The 24,840-nt window shown below is 34.7% G+C and overlaps 1 pseudogene; it reads right to left on the minus strand.

Annotated features, from left to right (window-relative positions):
• Window positions 1–976: 976 nt before the first annotated feature.
• LOC116756342 lies at window positions 977–2,059 on the minus strand (annotated as a pseudogene).
• Between the last annotated feature and the right edge of the window lie 22,781 nt (window positions 2,060–24,840).

A 24,840-nucleotide genomic window follows, 5' to 3' on the forward strand; every position in this document is an offset into this window, starting at 1 on the left:
TCTAATTACATAACATACTGTCTTTAAATAATCAATGTGTTTCTTTTTTCCCAAAATATATGTATATTTTTTTCCTTTAATCCATTGGCTACAATCCTTAACACAATGTTAAAAAATAATGATTATTGCATATATCCTTCCTCATTCCTGACTTCAAAGGAAGTTCTTCCAGTACGTTAAAATGAATCCTGTGGATTTCTGGTAGATACATTTTATCATGTTAAAGAAGTTTTTTTTTCTTGGCTAGAACTAAAGTCTCTAAGTTCACACCATACTCAGCTATTTATGTGTATGGGACTTTGGGAAAGTTATGTAAATTTCTTGTGCCTCAATTTCCTCTTCTGTAGATGGAATAGCAATTGTATTTATTACACCAGATTGTGGTGAGATTAATTGAATCGATAAATGTAAAGTTAGAACATTACCTGCTTCACAGTAAATACTCAATATATGTTTTTTTTCTTAGACTATCAGATTTTTATTACTTTTTTCTCAAAAAAAAACATGTCAATATAATGCAAAATGAAAATCAAGGGTCTGTGACGTATCATTCTTTTTAAAAGGTGGTTTCCTTTTTTCCCCCATAAGACACACTAATTTATTGAAGCCATAATCTCTTGACATTTTAACCTTTAAGTTCACTCTGTCTATAAAGTATACTCAGATTCCCTGCTGACGTGCCATGACTATGCTGAAAAACTTAGCAACAGTATGAGTAAATTTCACACAATTACTAATCTCCTAAGAATGTACAGTGTTATCAGTTAGGAAACAATTGTGCGAAAGTCTTTTGTTTTTCCTTTTAAGTTTGGTGTAGGTGGAATAACAAGTTTCTGATCTAAAACAAATAATGCATTGCTTCTATAAAGGTGACAACACGTAAGGCAGTTCAAAGAATGCTGACTAACCAAACAAAATGCAGTTATTGGATTATCTTGCTATTCATATCAGCTTACCTTGTTTTAACACATTGCTCTTAAATCCATACAGCACTCCATTTTACAGAGTAACCCCACTCTTGATTAATCTGTTCTAAAGTGCCAGTATTATTTACACATTTTTTTAAGCCAAAAGTCTGGCCAGTTGTGGCATCAGGTGAGGATGTCATCCAAGCTCTATTATCATTTACATTTACCAAGGAATATTCTGGAAGTTCAGCACTTGTCCCTGGTCCCCGAAGGTTCGCCTGTCCATTGGCAGTGCTAAACTGAGGAGCATTCCAGCTCTGGATCCATGATATGGAGCACGGAAAAGAGCTCATTTGGTAAGCTTGGTGGACAGGCTGAGCCTCAGCTTTCTTCTGAGAAGTCACTTGATCCAAAAAGTCCTGTGTTGATGTGGCAGAAGCATGGTTTGTCTCATCACCTGTAGACAGTATTCACACTGGTAAGGTTTTTCTCCACTATGAGTTCTCTCATGCCTTTCCATATAATATTTTTGAATGAATCTCATCCCACATTCATCACATTGAAATGGTTTTTCACCTGTATGAATGAAGACATATCTCTGTAAGTGATAGTTGATTCTAAAGGCAGCATTGCAGTGCTCACAAACATGAGATTTAGGGGGTTTCCAACCAAGTGATCCATCTTCATTTATTGTAAGGATTTTTGCAGGAGAACATTGTTTCCATTTCTTCTTTTTCTGTAAGTCCTGGCTCTCTGTTTTTTGTCTCTCATCAGTTGCTCAGATACATCAGTAAAAGTAATTTCCTGCTTTACACTTATAGGGACATTAAGTGTATACTGTAGACCTTGAGGAAGTCTTTCATGTGTTTCGATCTGCTCTTCATCATTTTTCACTGTCTCCTCATGGACCATGAGCTCATCATGTGATATCATATCCTGTTGTCTCATTTCACTTTCTTGTTAAACACTTCATCTGCAGCAAGCATCTCCTGGTGAGGCACACTCTAATCTTGAAGCACTGACTCCTGCAGCTCTCCAGACACGGTAGACTGGCCAGACACTCCACCCATTACAACCATTGCCCTGGAAGACTGCATTTCAACTATGCTGCCACATTTAAATAATCCTTCCAGTTTATCGTCAATGTTCATGCTTAAGTATAACTGCCTGAGACTAATGTAAAAATGAAGACTTCAAGGAAGGGAATGCTGTAGAGTTGAAAAAGAAATCATGGTTGCATTTCTACCTTTCATAGGCTTCAGAGACCCTCAATACCACCTCAGTCACATATGCCATCCAGTTCTTCTACAAAATAGGTCAGGCAAATGCCCATCCTGCCAGATCACTTGGCCGAATTTCCAAGCTGTTGCTTCCTCCCTCTATCTGCTGGTGGGTGCCGAGGTCACCGACTGCAGGCGGTGGCAGCTTCAACCTTTCTAGGGGCCTTAAGAGGAGGGGAAGGGGGGAGGGGGGAGAACTTTTGCTGTGGTAGCTTCATCAACAGCTTCCACCCCTGCGCCCTTCTCCTCTTCTTCCCCGTTAATATATGTTAGCCGTTTGTTTATCAAGTATTTTCCTTCATCTACCGATAAAATTACAAGTTGTTTTTGTTTCTTTAATTCATTAGTATAATGCAGTACATTAGATGATACCTTAAAACTCAATAATCCACATGTTCTTGGGGTAATATGCCCTAGGAATTAATTAATTATTATTGTAATTTGAACTGATTTACTAGTATTTTTAAGGTGTTTTACATCAATATTCACAAATGAGAAAATACATAACCTTCTCTTTTTTATATATCATTTTAAAGTTTATATATTACTGTAATGCTTTCTTAGTAGATTAAAGAAGTTATGGATTTTACTTTTAAAATTAAAAACAATAATAAAAACTTTGCACTTGAACTAAAGAAAAAGTTGGGAACCAGGACGCAAGTTCAGGTTGGTCTCATGAAAGCCCATGATCTAACAACTAAATATGAATAACACAAATAATGAAAGTGTGAAATGAAATATTGGAAATACTGTAAAACAGCATCAAAGGAGATAGTAACTAGACTTTAGACTACTTGAGCTTAAGTATTCTTTTTACTCATGTTTGTGACTCTGAGAAGTAACACTCACCAGGCACATAGCAAGAATTTCATCAATGTTGTAGGTGGAAGTAATGATTAGACAGTTGGGTCAATAATTTAAAAAGGGATGTGTACATTGGGTGTCAGGAAAGACTTCATGAAAGCAGATAGCACTTGATGTGGACCTAGTCAAGAAAATAATATTTTTGATACTTTACCATTGCTGGGTAGGAATTATTCATAGTAGAGAGAAAAGAATGTGTGAATGAATGGAGGCTGTATCCTCTAAGGATATTCAGAGAATAAGTAGTAATCTAGATTGTTTGATGTTTAGAATACCAGTGCAGTAGAAGCATCTTTCCAAAATCATCATTAACTTTTGAAATAATCAATATTTTAAAAAATCACAATACCTCACTTCCTTCAAAAGACTGCTCAACTGTACACGTTCTCACTGAAATGATCATCCTATTAATCTTTGCAACACCCCCACTAAGCACCCCTAATCCTACTTATCCTGTTCTCTCTATGTATATGTCATTTTTCCCCATAGCATTTAATCACTTTTGAACCTCCTGTGTTATTTATTTCATCCATAATTTCCCACACCAGAATATAAGTTCCACGAGGGCCCTATTTTTCACTGGAGAACAAAATTATTTTTCGAGTGCCCAGAAGAGTACCTAGTACACAGTAGAGATTCAGAAAATATTTTGATGAATCCGCATTTAACAGATGAGGAAATTTAGACTCATAATACATTAGTTACCTGAGTTTTCATACCTATGGTTGTCTCAGTCCTCATTTTTGTCATACAGCAGAAACTGAGTTCCTTAATGCCTTTTGATACTACCTCCTTTTAAGAAAAGCTTCTTCAAGCTGTCTTCATTCCTAAGCCATAAATTGAACTCACTATCCTGACTATAGTTGTTTAGGTTTGAGTCAATGACCCATCAAAAGGAGGTCATCTATGGCTTAGCCAGAGGCCAATGATGTGCACAGATTAAGAAACAGATCACTGTATACTGGATGAAGAATTTTCAACCAATCAGATATATTCTCTTGTGAAATTTGCAGAAAAACCTTACTTAGAGTTTATTAGTAATGACAACAGAAGAAATCAATAAAGGAAAAGATATCTGAGTTGCCATCATAACAAAGTTTGAATAAAGAACCAAATATGCCTGTTGCTGTTGCTTTTGTGAAGAGAGGACAATAAGATCACTTGTTATGTGTCTTGAAAAACTATCCACTTCACTGGGAGTTCAGGCTGATCCTCTTCCAGAATACTTTGCTATTCTTCCTTACATTTTTGTTTGTCCTCATAATAACCCACAATTGGCTTAGAAAGCTGCCACATATTTTTGTTCTTTGTAACTGGAATGAGCCAAACAATCTGAAAAGTCTTTTCATATGTCATAGTTATTTAAGAAGATGCAAGGTCATCCCTTCCCACTATGTCTTTCTTTTATCTTGTTCAGCTCTTTCAAGAGCGAAATTAAAGTCTTTTTCAAAAGTTTTCTAGGAGGTATAAAATAGTTATGACATGTTCTCTTTATCTCGTAAATGAATTTAATCATTTTTTCCTTCAACAAACAATACATTTTCATTTTTACTTTTCTAAAGTCAATTCTACCACACTAAACCTTATCATTTTATGTCCATTATGCCACAAAATACAATTACTTATTCCTCTGTCTTAAGTGGCTGAGAAAAACACAAATGCATAGGCATGTAAAAAACACGGGGAGGGGGAAGGGTAAGCTGTGACAAAGTGAGAGAGTGGCATGGACATATATACACTACCAAACGTAAAATAGATAGCTAGTGGGAAGCAGCTGCATAGCGCAGGGAGATCAGCTCAGTGCTTTGTGACCACCTAGAGGGGTGGGATAAGGAGGGTGGGAGGGAGGCACAAGAGGGAGGGGATATGGAGATACATGTATATGTATAGGTGATTCACTTTGTTATAAAGCAGAAACTAATACACCATTGTAAAGCAATTATACTCCATAAAGATGTTTAAAAAAAGAAATAAAATAAACTTATTGCCATTAGTGTCTATTTTTGCTGAAGAATATATTCTGTAATTTTTTACCATGGAAGCAAGTTATTGTGCTTGCTTTCATTTATTATTTGACTAAATCTATCAGGGTTTGATTTTATATCCTTTAATCTTTATTCCAAGCATTTATCTATTTTCTGCATTGATTTTAGGACATTCACACTTGAGATCCTTATGTGTTATTGAATTGCTCCCTATTCTCCATTATGGACCTCACCACAATGGTACTAATATATTTCTTTGTTTGCATATCATTTTACCAACTCCAAATAGATTCTTAACATTTTCTTCTCAAATGATCATGTAAATTTTACCTTTTAAGAGTATAAATGAGGACAAGTTTTTTATACTAAAGGAGAATTTTCAGAAGCATTATGCCACTGTTTTCTTCAGAAATTGTCTATTTTATTAAGATAGAAACGCTAAATGCCTGAGAGTTGGAAAAAGAAAAAGTAATTGCAGTTTGTATCTTTACTAGTATTAATGTGGTGGGATTCATTTATATACAGCATGCAAAATTATTTTCCTGATTGCCTTCTCTTTGAGTCACAATGCATGAAATCTCTTAATCATGTTAAAATTTAGACTAGACACTAGAGATGTGTTTGCAATTGCTATTTCCTCCATAACATTAAGAGGAAAATGTTGGAAGATCTTCCACTTGCATGCCTGCCTAGTTTATGGTGATTTGCATTTACATTAATTCATTGTTGATGTTCCTATGACTTTTTCATTATTTCCATGAAGAGATTACTAAGAATAACACAAATGTTACCATCGTCAATATTTCTAGGAAAATTTCTTCACTCTAAGAAGGCATTGGAAACGAAGGAGGGGAATAAGTACAATAAAGAAGCATCTTTTGTTTTTCCTTGTAGAATAAGTCTTTATTGAGATATTTATTTGCTTGGTCTCCTGCACTTTTCTTTCTTCTTATTTCAGCAGGTAGTTAATGTCAGCGCTGCTCTGTTTGGTAGAAGGTCTATAGAGGCTAGCACAAAAGCTAAATTTGCATGAAGTTCTTTCTCAGCCCTTCAGCCCTTCCTCCCTTTCTCTCTTTCTTATTTCTTCCCTCTTCCTTCCTTCTTTTAATCCTTCAATAACTGAAGTTATTATGTTAAGGATCCTGAGAACCAAAGAGAGGAGAGGAGTAACTGTGGGCCGGAAAAAGAGATGGGGAAGATTTCTCCCAGATAGGTAAAACAAGGATAAGATTTTATCACTCTTTAATCCCACATATTGCTGATGCTTCCATGCTATTATTTCAGTTCATAATGACATGGCAGATTACCTTATATTATCTACAGCATTTATTTGAAACTCTGTTTCAAGATCCTTGAGTGCATGTACTTTGTCTTACATGTTGTGAATCTTCAGCTTTTAGTTCAATAGAATTTTCAGCAATGATGGAAATATTCTATACCAAATATGGTAGCTAGTAACCACAGGCGGCCATTGAGTATTTGAATTGTGACTAGTACAAATTACAAACTGATTTTTAAATCTTACTTAATTATTATTAATTCAAATTTAAATATCCACATGGGCTAATGGCTGCCATATTGAACAACACATATCTATACTGATCTTTTACATGTAATATTCTCAATAAATGATCAATGATAGTGATAAAATCACTCTTATTTTAAATACATCATTTTCTCATATTTCTCTTACATGGCATTGGTAGTGGTGTTCACTAAAAAAATAACTGTTAACATTTTATTTAAAGTTGTAAATGAACTTATACTACTATGTCTGGGTTTCCCCTAATCTTATCTCTCACTTTTCAAAAAAATAAAACAAACAAGAATAATAAATAATTTTTATGATTTTTTTCTGAAGAAAGATATTTAGAACAAATTGTTTAATATTTAATTATAGTATATATCATGTTTATTTGAAAATAATAATAAAATACTTCTTTATGTATTGGACATAAAATAGAACCTTATAGAGAAAGCATAAGTTATGAGTTGTGGCTTTATGTCAATGCATTTCATTTGCATGTACTAATTAATTACTATTTTATATCATCAACATTTGGGACTGAAAGCCTTATTAACTAAAAGAAATTCTAATGTGAAACTAAATAATAAACAAATTTAATGATGGTCACAGATTTTTCTTTGTGTTATTAAGGTTAATTGTAAAATTAATTAGATCCATTTGTAACTTTGATATGAATAATATACACTCGTTTAGAATTGACATAAAATTTGAAATTTTGAATGGTGGTAAGTGTAGTAAATGTTTAATAAAGCTTCTTTCCATAATATTTCAATAAATATAAATATCAAGTTCTAAAATTTCAAATTGACAGTCTGGGAAGAATAACATTCCCATTAAATATGTAATGATATAATTTCTCTTAGTTTTAAATTTTTCTTAATATTATGTTTTATTAAATATACTACATAAATGATAATAGGAAATTCAAGCTTTACTTTTCAGATAAATAAATTTATAATCTATGTATATTGATAAAATTATTCAATTAGTAATTTTTAATCTCAAAATACATACTTAAATGTAAATTAAATTACATTTGAATGGAGAAAACTTCATCTCCACTCCTGATGTTTTTTTCTTAAGATAAAATTTTCCCAGAACCCTGGGGTTTCTCCTCCACCTGAAAGTATAATCACTTATCAGTAGGTAAAATTGGGGAGAAAAACAAGACCTTCTGTGCTCTCTCTTTGCCTCTTTGCCTATTCCTTTGCAGCTGCCTGAATGCAGGGTGCTCTTTCCTCAGTGGGCTTGTCCACTCTTTAAAATCTTGCCTTCCTCTAGCATTTCCTGTGGGTAGGTGGACAAGTCTGCATAATGATGATATTCAATAATATATTAGTTTTTTTTAAATTAAAGTATAATTGACTTGCAATGTTATATTAGTTTCAGGTGATTTGATATTTTATACATTACAAAATGATCACCACAATAAGTCCAGTAACTGTCTGTCACCAAAGTTATTGCAATATTATTGACTATATTCTCTATGCTGTATATCTCCATGACTTATTTATTTTATAACTGGAAGTTTATATCCTTAATCTCCTTCACCTGTTTCACTCATTCCCCCACCTCTCTTCCCTCTGACAACTGCCAGTTTGTTCTATGTATCTATGAGTCTGTTTCTGTTTTGTTTGTTCATTGTTTTGATTTGTTTTTAGACTCCACATATAAGTGAAATCTTATGGTATTTGTCTTTGTCTGACTTATTTCACCTAGCATAATATCCTCCAGGTCCATCCATGTTGTCTCAAATGGCAAGATTTCATTCTTTTGTATTGCTAATGTTGCATTGTATAGTAGCATTGTATGATATTGTTTAACCTCCATGTGTTTGTGTTTTTTTGCAGTTTCTTTTTTCTTAAAGTTGATTTCTAGTCTATAATGTTGTGTCAGAACACTCTGACATACATCACAGCAATATTTTTTGGATCCGTCTCCTAAGTAAAGGAAATAAAAGCCAAAATAAATAAACTGGACCTATTGCATATTTTGGAGATTAATCCTTTGTCAGTTGCTTCATTTGCAAATATTTTCTCCCATTCTGAGGGTTGTCTTTTTACCTTGTTTATGGTTTCCTTTGCTGTGAAAAAGCTTTTAAGTTTAATTAGGTCCCATTTGCTTACTTTTGTTTTATTTCCATTACTCTAGGAGGTGGGTCAAAAAAGATCTTGCTGTGATTTATGTCAAAGAGCGTTCTGCCTAGGTTTTCCTCTAAGAGTTTTATAGTGTCTGGCCTTACATTTAGGTCTTTAATGCATTTTGAATTTATTTATGTGTATGGTGTTAGGGACTGTTCTAATTTCATTCTTTTACATGTAGCTGTCCAGTTTTGCCAGCACCACTTATTGAAGGGACTGTCTTTCTCCCATTGTATATTCTTGCCTCCTTTGTCTTAGATTAGGTGACTATAGGTGCGTGGGTGGAATAACTTTTTCTATCATCTCACTTTAAGTCTGTGTGTGTCTTTATATTTGAAGTGAACTTCTTGTAGGCGGCATATGTATGAGTCTTGTTTTTGTATCCACTCAGCAACACTATGTCTTTTAATTGAAGCATTTAGTCTATTTATATTTAAAGTAATTATTCATATGTATGTACTTATTACCATTTTGTTAATTGTTTTGGGATTGTTTTTGTAGTTCTTTTTTGTTTGTTTCTTCTTTTTTGCTCTGTTCCTTTGTGATTTGATGACCATCTTTAGCTTTATGTTTGGATTCCTTTCTCTTTTTTGTGTATATATCTCATGGTTTTTGGTTTGTGGTTACCCTGATATTTATACATAAGCACGTGTAGCTACATATATTTATGACTATTGTAAGTTGGTCTCAAGTTCAAACACATTCTAACAAACCTGTATTTTTACTACCCCCTTGCCCATGTTTAATGTTTTTGACATCATATTTTAAATCTTTTTGTTTTGTGTGTCCTTTAACTACTTATTGCAGACATAGATGATTTTACTACTTTTGTCTTTTAACCTTCTTGCTATCTTTATAAATGGTTGATCAACTACCTTTACTGTATGTTTGCCTTTACCAATGAAATTTTTCCTTTCATAATTTTCATATTTCTTGTTGTAGTCTTTTGTTTTCTGCTTAGAGAAGTCCGTTTAACATTATTTGTAAAGCTGGTTTAGTGGTACTGAGCTCTTTTGTCTTTTACTTCTCTGTAAAACTCTATATCTGTTCTTCATATCTGAATCATGGCCTTGCTGAGTAACATTCTCTTGGTTATAGGGGGGTTTTTTTGTTGTTGCTGTTGTTGTTTTTAATCATCTTGAATATATTGTACCACTCTCTTTTAGCCTGCAAAGTTTCAGCTGAAGAGTCAGCTTGTAATCTTTTGCGAGTTCCTTTATACATAAATAGTTGTTTTCACTTGCTTCTTCTAAGATTCTCTCTTTATCTTTAATTTTTGCCATTTTAATTACAATATCTTGGTGTGAACCTCTTTGGGTTCATTTTGTTTGGAACTTTCTGTGCTTCCTGGATCTGGATGTCTGTTCCCCTTTCCAGGTTAGGAAAGTTTTCAGCTATTTCAGCTAATTCTCTGCCCATTTCTCTCTGTCTTCTCCTTCTGGGACTCCTATAATGTGAATGTTGGTACACCTGATGTTGTTTCAGAGATATCTTAAAGTATCCACATTTTTTAAGTTTTTTGTTTTTCTCTTTTTTGTTTAGCTTAGGTGATTTCCACTACTCTGTCTTCCAGTTCATTGATCTCTTCCTTCCTTTGAGTTAATTTTTCATTTCAGTTATTCTTCAGCTCTGTTTGCTTCTTCTTTACATTTCTAACTCTTTGTTAAACTTCTCACCATGTTCATCCATTCCTTTGCTGAGTTTGTTGAACATCCTTAGAGTCATTACCTTGAACTCTATTGGGTAGACTGCTTATCTCCTCCTCTCTTAGTTTTTCTTCTGGGCTTTTGTCTTGTCCCTTCATCTCCTCACTTGGCCTAGTTCTATGTGTTTATTTCTATATATTAGGTAGTTTGGTTACATTTCCTGATCTTGGAGAAATAACCTTATGTAAGGGATGCCGTAAGAGAGGCCCAGCAATACACCCCACCCCCTGTTACCAGAGCTATATGCTTTAGGTGTGCCCCTTTTGTGGGCTCAGTGGGCCTTTCCTGTGTGGGAGGGCTGACTACTGTGAGTATGCTGGTAGGTAGGGCTGACCTCTGGCCTGATGGGCTGTGAGGCCCTGCCTTGTGCAGTGACTGCTAGCCTGCCTTTTTGTGGTGCTGGGTCCTGGCATGACTGGGACCCCTGGGGTGCCTGGGACTGTTGCTGATCATTTGTTTCCTGAGATATAAGGAAGAGGAAGGAGACATGGGTGCTTAAAGACCGATTGATAGATGTGAGCAATCAACTTAGAAATACTGAATAGCTATGGACTAGATACCAGAGATGATTTGGGAGGAAAACCCTGAAGAATATTATGACATAGATGAAGTTTTCCTTTGTTGAGGAAGATTCTTAGTCCATACGTGTACTTTAGGTACATTTTATTGTGCCCCTCCTTTCTCTTTGTTATCTTTGAATGCTTCCTCTTTATTATTGCAAAGGAAAAGTCTCAGAGAGATTTAAAAATTATTGAGCATTTTATTACATTGAAGCAGATAATAAAAAAATGTTTGAGGCTGTCAGGCATTAGAAAAGTCTTGGAGGCATCTTTCCTGCCTTTACCAATGGTTATTTTATTATTTTGATCATTTTCTTAAATCCTTAAAATGTGTAGTTAAGTCATGAGATCAGTTGAAGACAACTCATATCCATAATCCACAGGAATAGCCAGCAAGAAGGAGGATCTGATTCTAAATATGGGAGCATGAGTGTGTGTGTGTGTGTGTGTGTGTGTGTGTGTGTAACATATTTCTCTATAAAATTTGTCTAAGGTGAGTTGATAGAATCCCTCTCAATGAAACAGAAATCATTCTTGGTATTTTCCAGAAAGAATTCATTTCACAGTTGCACAAAGGTAGAAGCATATTTTAAAAACCATTAGAGAATGTACTTACACTTCTGGAACTTAGGACAGTCATTGTAACAATTTATGTCAAACAGGTATAGAAATAGTTAAAATAACAGGGAGATAATGAATTCTATGAATGAAGCTAAGGTCAAATACACATTCTGTGCACAAATACTCTCTATAGATCTTTTGTCACTCATGAATGAGTAAACATTAGGACAGATTGATCCTTCAAACAATACTGAAGAACAAAAAAAGGAACAGTGGGAAAGAAAACACCAACTCAATTAATATTCAGAAAAACAGAAAATTGTTGACACATTAGTCAAAAGATGAAAAAAGAAAACCTTTTAGAAGACATATCTGACATTCCTAGCACAACCATATAATTTATTACATCAAGTGACACTTTTGAGAAGCAAAAGGGGCCTTATCAGTAATTACACCAGGACAACATCCAGAAACCAAAACTGTACTGGGCAAACCAATACGTATTGTCACCCTAACAATAGAATATAAGAAAATGTGTATGTATGTAACACAAACAGACAAGATGATGGAATAAGAAAAGAAGAATAAGTAGTAAAAATAAGAAGCTAAGATTTTCTGAAAGGATGGAGTGAGATAGAAAAGAATTGCAAAGAATCTTCAGTGGTAACTGTAGTGTAGGGGAGAGAAAAGTTCTCAACCCTCTTAGGGTCCCTGGTTGGGTTTGAAAATTAAACTGACAAAGACAGATTAACAAGAGAAAAGTATTCAAATTTATTTAATGTCAGTTTTACATGACATTGGAGGCTTCATAAAGAAATAAAGACCCAAAGAAAGAGACTTGTATATTTTCATGCCAGAGTTGATCAAGAGTGGGCAGTTGTGGAGAAATATGATAAGTTAAGGAGTGTGAGATAAATGTAATGAGCTGGGGGAACTTAGCAAGGCCTGTTTGTTGGGATTCTTCTTGGTGTCCCTTTGTTTTAGGAGATAAGGATGCTTTTGTCCTTTGGGTAGTTGGAGGGAGCCTCTCACATGAGGATTTTATGCCCTGCTTCAGAGAAGAAGGGCTAGGGCATAGGAGGTCAGAGTGATCTTCCTGCTTCTGCCATTTCCCCAAACTCCTTCAGCTTAAAATATTCAGTATATGAAGGTGCTGTATTTTGGCATAGCATGTCCTGAACCCCATAAACTGAAGTCTGTACAGGAGAGGTTAAGAGCAAAAGTGACATTGATAAAAACTGATTCAGTGTTATGGAGTAAAATTCTGAATAATATTCCCAGAATGCTGATCAGAGGGAGCAAGTAATGATGGTACGTTATCTGAGGAATGTGGAGAAATGATAATGAAGAGTAAACCTTAGTTATTCATGAGAAAGAAACAGGAATGTGGATAAAAACATTAATTCAAAAGTACTTAAAGAAAACTTTCTGCAGAAAAAGAAACGAATTTGAGTATGAAAAGTGAAAGGGCTTCTCTGGGGTGCAAGGAAGATTAAAAGAGATTCATAACAATTCAAATTCTGTCTTTCCTTATCTGATTACTAAATGGATGGAAAAAGTATTATACAATTTTTGGATGACATTTTAAAACTAAAACATAAAACAAAAATTAGAAAAAAAACTCATTTAAGAAGTAAAAATATTAAGCTGGCCTCCAGATTCTCAGCATCAGTAGCACTCATAAGAATGAAGCAAAAGAAAAATGAACGTGAAGAGGAAAAGTTTTATCCAAATATTAATAAAAGGATACTTTATTATTCAAAGACTCAGAAAATATACTTTTATATGACTCTTAAAATGTCACTTCAGTATGTATCTTGGCTTCTCTTGTAATGAATCACAAATCAGAGCTAAAGATAGGGAAAATTCCATATCCATCATGTGCAAAAAGCTGTGGTGGAAGCAAAGATAAAGACAAAGACGTTGCTTTTGAGGTATTTTATGCTCTATCCAGAGCAAGCTATATGTAGTCAATTAATGACAAAAACAGCACTATAGTAAGTGACATAATTGTGTGACTTAGAATGTGGCAATGTGTAATGCCTAATGTAGGGAGCAGGAAAGTCTCTACTGAGTTAATGGCAGATATGCTGGACCCTAAAATTTTTTTTTCAAGTTTAAAAAGTTGGAGAGGTTATTCTGAAAGAATATAAGAAGAAAATGTGCAAAAACTTGTGGGAGGCTCAGGAAAAGCACTAAACCTTTAAATATACAAAAGAGTAAATTGTTATATAAAATAATTTAGAATCAAGTAATGATGGCGTTGAATACTATTCTTTTTTGTTAGCAATGGGGAGCCAGTGGATAAATCTGATGAAAGTGTCAATGATACATTGAGAGATTAGCTGTTAGAAAACTGGCAGCTCTGTTGACAATTTATTGCAGATCTCTAGAGAAGAGGTCATAAAAAAACTGAACTAAAGCACTCCCAAAGGAAATAAAAAGAGTAGAATATATTGAAGAAGGATGATAGAGGCATAATTGACAAGACTTCGTGATTCATTTGTTGTAGAGATGAATGACCATGATATTTATATTGGGAATGTGCTATCAGTAAATAAAATAAGTAGCTAAAACTTAGGCAGATACAATTCAAAGAGCTTTATCAACATCATCCCAATTAATCTTCACAGAAACTAAGAATAAAGATGTTATGGTTTTTATTAGAACTATTTTATAGATGAGGAAACTGAGTTAGAGAGGTTAAGAAGCTTGGTAGAGGTCACATAGAAGGGATACACCATGGCTTTGAATCCAGGCAGTCTGACTCCAGAGCCTATATTCATCATCACTTCATTCAATAAATTCTCATTTGAAAGAATTTTAAATGACCAAGCTAATTTCAAATCAAAGTAATATCCAAGTAGGATATGTGAATCAGGTGTACATCAGGGCTCATTAGCAGTCTCAGAGCTCATGGTGCAATATGGGTGAAATTAGTATACATATGATATTTGGATTATGTAAATACATAATGCTATCCAGAAGACAATACTATTTAGGCAGAGTGTGAATATCAGATTGAAGTGATGCCAATCTCTTCAGTTAATTTTCAATGCACCTTAAAGTAATGATGGTATTTTTAGATCGCTATTTAGACTTCCCAAATTTGTAAAATGTTTATTTTAGAAAGGATTAGGTAATAAATGATTGTTTAGAGGAAAATTTTTCTGTGAAATGAATAATTTAACATCTTACTATTGAGGAGATCCTCCATGAGATGTGAAGGCAGTACTTAGACTTTATCAATATTATCTTACTAGTCCTTCTGTCACCTGCAGCTAGGAGTTCTATGTCATAATAGCTTATAGAATATAACCTATTTGCTACATAAGAATAACAAATTGACTGTAAAATATGTAGATCTAGCTAGCTAGCTATCACACATGCTTTTATTATTGCTTATAATTTATAATTTAGAAAATCATACTCATTAAGTGCATTTTTACATTAATATTCACTAAAAGACTCTTGCTGCATATTTGTACCCTTAGTGAACATGGAGTGTAATGGAGGTTACTGAGAAAGGAGCAAAAAATAGTGCCGGATTCTTGGTTATGGGCTGCACTTTGAGATCCATGCCCAAAAAGTTTTGATTGTAGTGGTGGAGTTGCCTGGGGTGGAGGATCAGGGGAAAGAGAGCAGTTATCACAAGCTTTTTTTTTTTCCACAACATACCCTAATTATTTAATCCACTCTCCAGCCCTCTTTTATTTCAAGTAATGTTAATTAGAGTTCAACGTTAACATGTTATGATATCAATTCACGGATCCTTAAATTAAAAGAAATATTGAGGTTCTTCTGAAGTTTTAAATTATAACTATGTTTTGTATGCATTGATGATTTCTCATTTCACCCATCACATTAAGATCATTCTTCAGAGATTCTGAGTAGGGAAAAACACATCATGCAGAAAATAAAACAGGACATGTTAACTTAAAAAATTAAAAAGCACATTTTTAAGGCACCTAAAATTTTTCTTTTTTGATAAAATGTGATATTTTAGCACTACAAAGCATAAAAGCAATATTAAAGTGGAGGAAATAAATAATACCTGAATCCAAAACAAAATAACATTTGTTCTGATTGATATCACAGAAACGTAATTTTAGTGGAGATCTCACTTGATCATATACTGCAAGAAAGAATAGAATTCTTGTTTTAATCAACTGATAAAATGTGTCCAGAAATTATATGCTCTACTGGAGAATTGGAAAGCTAACCTAGGCAGAATTGAAAAGAAGCTAACTTTCTACTCTAAATTTATGCTTCGAATTATATTCTGTTTGTAATTATATACTTTTTTCCCCTCATTTAATTTGACTTTAATTTCTACCTATGTTAGAAGGACACACTTCTATTGAGATAAGGACTTTCACTGTTACTGTCTGCAGAAGAGATGTTTGGGTGGGGACAGCAAATGTATTGCAGTGGATAATATACTGCTTGTTAGAACCTATCTAAAACAAATATCTCTCTGATAGCTGAAACCTCTTAAAGGCAGGTGGCAGAAAATTAGCAGATCATTTTCTTCTTATAGTAAAGTTTGATGATAAATGTCCTTTGTACAGAGGTACTGAGGCTAAAATAGCCTTGAACTTTAAAGTGTCAAGGTGAATAATGCTTATGTGATAAAAGTTAAAATAGTTCCATAGCACACTAGTTAGTTAGGAGATAGATGAGACTAATTTTATAAGTTACTGTGGTAGGAATTAAATTTACCATTGCCCTACACTCCCTTTAGTGGCTTTGGTTTACAGCTAATTCCTGACCCTTTGGTAACTGGTGTTCCATTGCTGTAAAGCCTTATAATCACTGTTAAATGTTAACTGACAAAGACTTAAAATGTAATCTTTAAATTGGAGTTTACATGCTTAAGAGCCATTTTGAAAGCCAAAATATTATGGTTCTAAGAATTGATCATGCTGGAATTTAGATCCTAAAAAACAGGAAGGAGATAAGAAGTCCTGTGGGCTCTGGCTCTGCATTTGTGTTTTGTTAAAGAAGGATAATTTTTATTTATGCCAACGACAACTATATTTAACCACTAGAGGGCCAGGTTGATAGTCTTATGAGTTAATGCTATTACCTTATAGAATACAGTTTTGTTGAATTATTTTTTTTATTTTTTCTCCTCCTATTATCTCTACATTTTTGTCAGTAAATTATAGTGTATGACTATTTATACAGAGGAGATCATGCATAAAATATAATTGCAGTTATTAAATAATATTTTCCTCGTATACTTTTCTCAGTCATTTTAAATGGCAAAAAATTTTGCTCAAAACTTTAACATTCAAAGAAAGTATTTAAAATACAAGAAAGGAATAAAGCAACACATATTATTAGATTTATGCATTATAGATAAAAGTACAAAGATTATTTTACAAACATATTTTACATATAAAGATAAAGCTTTAGATTCAAGTAAAGCATTTTGATATTTATTAAAAGTGGACCTCCCAGCTAAAATGAAGTATCGATAATAGGGACTGAATTTAACCTTCTACCTAAAACAAATGAGTAGAACAACAACAACAATAAAACTAATGAAGTGATTCCTATGATACTATGGCTTATAGCTTCGAGAAAATTTTAGCCAGTGACACAAGAAGGGAGAAAGCAGACAGAGCCTGGTGGACTCACTGAATTGAGGAGACAGAGTTGAGAGTCTAGGGAGACTAGAGCAGCTACAGTTCACAAGACAGAGTACTGGAAAGGAGAGCATTGCTCAAAACTATAATTCTGGAGATGTGCAGAAGGTTCCCCTGGACAATTCAGTTGAGTACTGATCAGCATGTGCATGTGAGAAAACTACTCAAGGATGGGGAAAGATCAATCTCAGAGGTTTAGAGGTAACATTCCTAGTGTTGACTGAGGGCTGAGAATAAAGTTTGTTTCCACAGACAGACTGGAAATGGGCCATTTTTCAGAGTGCACAGTCTCAGAAAAAAAAGTCTCAGTCTTAGAGAAAAATGAGCTTTAGACTGAGTACTGTTACAGTTCTATCGAACAAATCTTAAAAACAAGGACGCTCCCTTCCACCCTTGCCACCAAATTGTTTCCATCTGCATGCCAGAAAAAATATCTCAAGTATATTTATAGAAAAACATAAATACCCTGCACCAAAGAAGCTAAAATTCATGTCTATGCAATTGTTTATTTCCAGGGAGGTTCTTAACTTACTTATTGCAGGTCATCTAGTCTGGTGAAACTTAGTTTATTCCCTATTTGTTTCTATAAATAAATGTGAAGAATTAAAATACATAGTATATTTTGCCTAGAGTATTAGAGTAAGTCCCCTACATACTAACCTTCAAGTTGAGAACTTTCAAAGATGAGAACGTGCGTTTGCATGTCCAATAACGTAAGTTAGTTCACGTGTTAGTTCTGGTGTACATTGTCACGTTTGTGCATCTTCTACAAGTGGTTGTGCTTTTGTGTACTTTACTACACATTACTGTATAGAGTACAGTAGTACAGTATCTTTATTTCAAGCCCAGGATGTCGGGAAGCAAGCGTAAAAGCAGTGGTCACGTAGCTGGAACTGCTAAGAAGCACCAAGCACCAAGAAAGGACAAAGAGAGATAAGGGGAAGAAGAAGTAACGGAAGAACCAAAGAGGTACGCGGGCCTCTCACTGTTGTGGCCTCTCCCGTTGCAGAGCACAGGCTCTGGACGCGCAGGCTCAGCGGCCATGGCTCACGGTCCCAGCTGCTCCGCGGCATGTGGGATCCTCCCGGACAGGGGCACGAACCCGTGTCCCCTGCATCAGCAGGCTGACTCTCAACCACTGCACCACCAGGGAAGCCTCAAGGGGATTTTCTTTATTTGAGGAGGCACTGTTAGTTTTTGAGGCACAGGACCTGAACGTAGATCGACAGCAAATGTAGTATAGCTAAGAATAAAGAATTAGAGGGAAATGCCCAAAACGAAAAAAAAAAAAAAAATGCTTGTGCCTGAGGCCCTGAAGACAGAATTTAAAAATGAGTACAAGTGATTCTACCCCAAAAGTAACCTGCTTTTAAAAAAAAAAGTATGTAAGAAAATTATTTTTATAGTTAATTAGCTTCCTTAGTAGCTAATTAACTATAAAAGAAAATAGATGAATTAATAGGTAATTAACTAAAAAGGTAAAAGGAAGCAATTTAGGGAGAACAAAAGTAAAAGCTATGCTACGGCTAATTGTCTCCCCAAAGCCACATTAGAGGCAAGAAGACAGTGGAATAATATCTTGGTAGTGCCCTGAGAAATAGAATTCTCTACCCAAATAATGGCTCCTTTGAAGATTAAGGCATGATAAATATAGTTTCACAAAAAGATATACAGAATGCACCACACAAAGACCTTCCCTCAAAGAGCTAGATGAAGATATTCTTTATGACAAATGAAGTTGGACCCAAAAGACTGTAGTGTGATGAAAGAAGCAATGGCAAATAAGTCAGTAAGCAAGAACACTAAATGAAAAGTAACTGAAATAATAATAATGAGTGCTGGGATGGGAATGGAATTGGTATAACGAAATGTGGTTTATTTATTTCCTATTTGTGCTGTAACAAATTACTACAAACTCAGTATCTTAAAAGAACACAAATTCATTATAGTTCTGGAGTTCAAAAATATGAATTAGGTATCATTGGGCTAAACTCCAGGTATCAGTAGGGCTGCATTTCTTCTGGAGTTTCCAGAAGAAGATTCTTAAAGAGACTGCCTATGCTTCTTGATTCCTGCCTTCCCTCATCACTCTGACCTCTTGTTCAATCGACACCTACTTGTCTCACTCTCCTACCTTGCTCTTTCACTCATAAGGACCCTTGTGATACATTTTTAATCACATCTGCAAGGTCCTTTTTGCCATGTAAGGTAACATATTCATAGGTTCTAGGAATTACTGTGTGAACATATTTGGACATTGTGGGGGGAGGCATTATTCTACTTACTGCAGTAAATATTAAAATCCAAACAACAAAAGTAAAATGGGAGAGAGCAAAATGAGGTAAAATGTCTTGAAATCTTTGCTTATATTCCTTGAGAAGAGAATAGAGATATGAATTAATTTTAAACATTGGTAAATCAAGTTTGTTAAGAAGTATGCATGTTAAAATGCAATGTATATCATAAAAACCAGTGGAAGGAATAAAGGGATTTAAAAAATTGATTAAGCCAATTCAAAAAGGAAAGAAAGAATACTAAAGAAATTAATGTAGAAAAAGATGATAAGTTTGAAAAATGTCATTAGTAAAAGGCAAAATCAGTATTTGGACAGATATATTTAGATAAAATTAAAAATAAAATGGTACATGTCTATAAATGCTTATCGACAGACAAATGGATAAAGATGTGGTACATATATACAATGGAATGTTACTCAGCCATAAAAAGGAACAAAATTGGGTCATTTGTAGAGACGTGGATGGACCTAGAGATAGTCATACAGAGTGAAGTAAGTCAGAAAGAGAAAAACAAATACCGTATATTAATGCATATATGTGGAATCTAGAAAAATGGTACAGATTACCTGGTTTGCAGGGCAGAAATAGAGACACAGAAGTAGAGAACAAACGTATGGACACCAAGGGGGGGAAAGTGGGCCGGGGAGTGGTGGGATGAATTGGGAGATTGGGATTGACATGTATATACTAATATGTATAAAATAGATAACTAAATAAGAACCTGCTGTATTAAAACAAATAAAATTAAATTTTAAAAAATGGTACCTGTCTAAAACATAGGGTACTGAAAGTTTAAAAAATAAAATTAGTGAAAGTTGAAAAATAAAATTATGGTAAAAGATGCAGCCTATATGTTCTAAAAAGAAAACAAAAAGCTGGTGTAGCTGGATTAGTAGTTCAAAACCAGAGTCAATTTTACACCCCATGAGACAATTGGTAATGTCTGGAGATATTTTTGTTTGTCACAGATTTTCTATGTGTGTGTGTGAGGGGGAATCTTCTAATTACCATAGCTTTATAAGTCTTAAAAGCAAGGAGTATTAAGTACTCCAATCTTCTGCTTCTTCAAAATTATTTTTGCTAAGTAAACAACCAACAAAATACTTTCAGCCAATAACTGTGGAATACTATTCTTTTTAAATTAAACTCAGTGCACAAATACATATATATTCTGAGCCATATAGAATGTATTCTCTGAGTTCATATAGAATATATTCTCTTACCAAAACAGAATGTAATAAAAAATAACTGGTCATGAAAAATATTCAGTATTTGGAAATTAGACAATCTTTTTAAAAACCAGTTATTTTACTGTTTATTTCATCCTAAATGACCATTGGGAAGTAGAAAAAAAAGTGTGAAACAAAATCAGGTTGTAACTTTGAATTCAAACTTGAGTGTTGAAGATTCTTTCTCTATCTCCTTAAAGCACATGTTAATAGCATTTCTCTAGACTTTTGCATTGAGACAAAGTGGGCTATTCTGATAACCATAGATGATCAATCCCATTGCACCTGGTCTCCACTACTAACAATTTCAAACAGCAGGAATAATTATCCTCCTCAGGAAGGATCAGAGGAATCAGCTTCCACCTTTCCTCTAGCTCCTCAGTCACTGTCTATTTCCATTCCATAACTTTCATGTAGATTTGAAATTGGAGCATTTGCATTTTGGCAGATGCCTGATTGACTTGTGTGGTCTTGAGTTATTTGCCATGGGTAGAATATTCATCTTGCTATTTCCTTTCTAACAGACTAGCTTTGATAGAATCTTAACTCATTTGAAATAACTCACTGAAGGCTGCAAGAAGGATCTAAAAATACTCCAAAAGTTGAGCAGTTTTCTTCCAAGTCCTCCCAAACCGCAAACTCAAAAAACACAAAGTCTGAGAAATAACAGGCAATAGTTTAGTCATCTGCATCACTGCCAGATTTAGGGTACGACTTTACGTCAATTTTGAACAGTTATGCTTAGGTGACTCCATAGTTCTTTCACCCAGATAACTCACGTTTGAGTTATGTTTACATTTGGTTGTGTACGTTCACGTTAAGTCTTCTTTGAATTCATTACATTCTAGTCCACAGTTTGAGTGTAACCCATGTCATTTGGTGGATAATGGTGTTCTCACTGCAGAGGGAACTCCAACTAGGACTTGTAGCCCAGGGCAAGCTGCTTGTGCCTTCAGTTTCTGTGATGAGCTGATGAGGCAGAGAGGGTGGGAATGGGGATGGCAGCAGTCAAGAGAAGAGAAATAGAGGGCAACTGCTCTGGGAATAAATTTAAAAGCCTTCCTGCTGGGATTAAGGATGTTCTAAAGATAAGCAGCCAAATGTGTTTATAAAGGCACTTACTGAGTGAGCTGGCAGCTGTGTTTGGTCAAGCACTTAGAAGCCAAATCCTGAGATAAAGGCTGTATAAAGTAAGGGATGGGATTAGGAGTTTCTGATCCTGGGGAGCAGATGAATTTCTCTTTCACCTCTTTCACACACTGTAAAGGAAATGGGGACATATTCTTTTACTCTGAGGCAGAAAGTTCATGGGACTATTCACCTTCACTTGCAGTATTGTTAAGAGACCTTAACAATAAGGGTGCTTCGATTTTCATGCCAGAAAGATTATCATACCCACCAGAGAGCAACCCAAGGCTCTTTTAGGCTTGGCTGCACATGAGTGACACACATAACCACTTCTTAGGTAACTATTTCATAAAGTGCTAATTTACAAATATTTTCTCATACAAAAGTTGGGTGGTTGTCACTAATTATCCCGTCACTTAACTGACACCTGGGCAGGAAATGATGGCTTGGGTGGTTGACTCTGCATTGGAGAAAGTATGAAGGAAGATATAAATGCTATAATTGGAGATCTTTTGCAAATAATTTTGACAATTTCTGAACTCTACATTTTTCCTAGATTCTGATGTCTACTGTGGGCATATGTAATTGGCAGCTTACGTATTTAAGTTTATTGAGAGATCAGCATTAATATCTTGTCAAAATGTAAAGAAGGCTTTTGCACATTCTGCTGCAAAAATACTCAGAGACTGAATATACAAATGGCCAATGGCCAGAGCATATATGCAAATAGAATGCTAACCTGCAACCAGCTCAGGAAACCAATCTCTTTTCTACAGTAACCAACCCAGGAAGCCAGCCTGCTATAAAGCCAGAGTTGTAGGAAGTCATGCTACTATCTCTACCTTAACAATACGGGAAACCAAGCAATGTCCTCAGCAACAACTGGCCCCAAATTGCCGGAAATTAATTAATAACTGACAGCCTCCTTATTTTTGTCCCTGCTTCTAACTTTGGACCAACTAGAGAAAGCCAAAGATGCCCGCCTAACCAATCACACAAGATGCCCCACCTCTAATTTGCATGCTTACAGTTTCTCCCTATCAGCTGTCTCCTATCAGGGCAGATAGGAAGCCTTCCTCTTTCTCCACTATAAAGCTTTCCCACTACTCTGCCTGCCTTTGAGTCTCTGCCAAAATGCAAATGGTAATGGCTGACATCCTTGCTATAGCATGCTCTTAATAAATAGCCTGTGCTTGTTCTCATTTCGTTGGCCTTCATTTATTTCCACAGTGGGATATCAGAGGACCACTTTAGAGCAGTTTTACAAAGTGAACATAAAATCTCTTTAAGGTAGTGATGAGGCTTCTGCATTCTCACTCTGCTTCTTCTTCAGTTTGACGGACTTACTCTTCAATTCAGCACCAAGGAACATGCTTCCTCTTTTTGTAAAGCTCCATTTATTAACCTTTTATTTCAAACTGTAGGTATGTGCTGATACCTACATCTTTAATTCATTCTTTGGATTTGTCAAATCTACTGTTTATCTCAATTTATTTGGTGTTTCATGTGTTTATTTTAATAATTATAGCTTTCATGTTTTTAAAATTGTGAATTGGTTCTGTCATATTCACTTGTACTTAATTCTCATGTGCAGAGATTCCTTATCTGTTTAATAGATTTAGGTTTTAATTTCATAGATACTCGTATCTACTCTATGCATTTGAGGATTTTAAACTATGATTTTAAAGCACTTTCAGTTTGCTGTATTATTTCTATTTCTTTGGGCATACATTCTTCCATCTTTCAGGTTTATTTAATGAGTTTATTACCATTAGTTTTTTTTATACATGTGTAAATGGGATTTGAAGGAGTTTTCATTTTCTTTCATCCCTTTTCTCCCTTTTCTGTTTTGTGGTTCCATGATTATCTCATCCAGAGACCTCCAGATTTCAGAGACAGTTTTATATCAGCAGCTCAGACTTTCACTCCATGATGATATTGCCTTCTAATCCTCTCCACCTCACATAAACAACAACATACTTTCCAGTTCCCAGTTAATGCTCCATTCCAAGAAAACCCTACGTCAGTAGTTGGTAGTTATTTTCTATATTCATTAATGAGAGGGTGAACAGGATCCTAATTTCAGTCTTCAAATCGGGAAGTTGGTTATACTTCTTCATTTCACGTGAAGTGTAATCAGTTTCATTTTCACATAGGAGTAAAATTCTGTGTCTACACTGCTTGCTTTTGGGCTCTGGACCCTTCTGTTACAGCCTTATCTCCTAAGTCGCTGCTTAACAATGTGAGTTCCCTATTTTATTTCTGATCCAGAGGGAATTTTTTCTTTGTGTTAGAATGTAGCCATATAGTCTTAATATATTTTAAAATATTTTATTTATAATTTCTTTTTGTTTGGAGCAGATAAAAGTGATTACAAACTGCATGCCGTATTAATAAGCATTTCTTTATCAGCCGTGTTGTTTCCTAGATTACAGTCAGCATGATTTTAGCAGCCCTCTTTCTTCCCCCAGCTTTATTTAGACATACTCGACAAATAAAAATTGTATATATTTAAGACGTACAATGTGATGTTTTGATATATGTATACATTGTGAAATTATTACCGTGATTTAGTTTTAGCAAACCTTTTTTATCATAAGACCATTTCTTTTGACTGGAGAATGATCTCAGAGTAATTTTATTCAGTTAAATATATCTACTTTCTATGTTGTTAGCTGCACAGCTTTCTGGTTGCAAAGTGTTAGCTTGGTTAAGACAATAGGCTTTGAAGTCAGTTCTGGTTTTTAGTCCTAGTGGTACCACGTATTAGCGATCTGATATTTGACTAATTAATTAGACCTTTTTCAAGCCTCAGTTTCCTCATGTGTAAAGTGGGAGTGGCAAAATTATCTATCTTATAGGATTCAGAGAGTTAAATAACAAACGTATAGTACTTAACACAGTGCCTGGCACATAGCAAACACTGGATACACAGTGTTCGGTACCACTTCTACTGCTGTTGCTGTTGTTGTTATTCTCAGGCTGAGACCAAAATGCCT

The sequence above is a fragment of the Phocoena sinus genome, chromosome 7 (assembly GCF_008692025.1).
Source record: "Phocoena sinus isolate mPhoSin1 chromosome 7, mPhoSin1.pri, whole genome shotgun sequence".
Lineage (NCBI taxonomy): Eukaryota > Metazoa > Chordata > Mammalia > Artiodactyla > Phocoenidae > Phocoena > Phocoena sinus.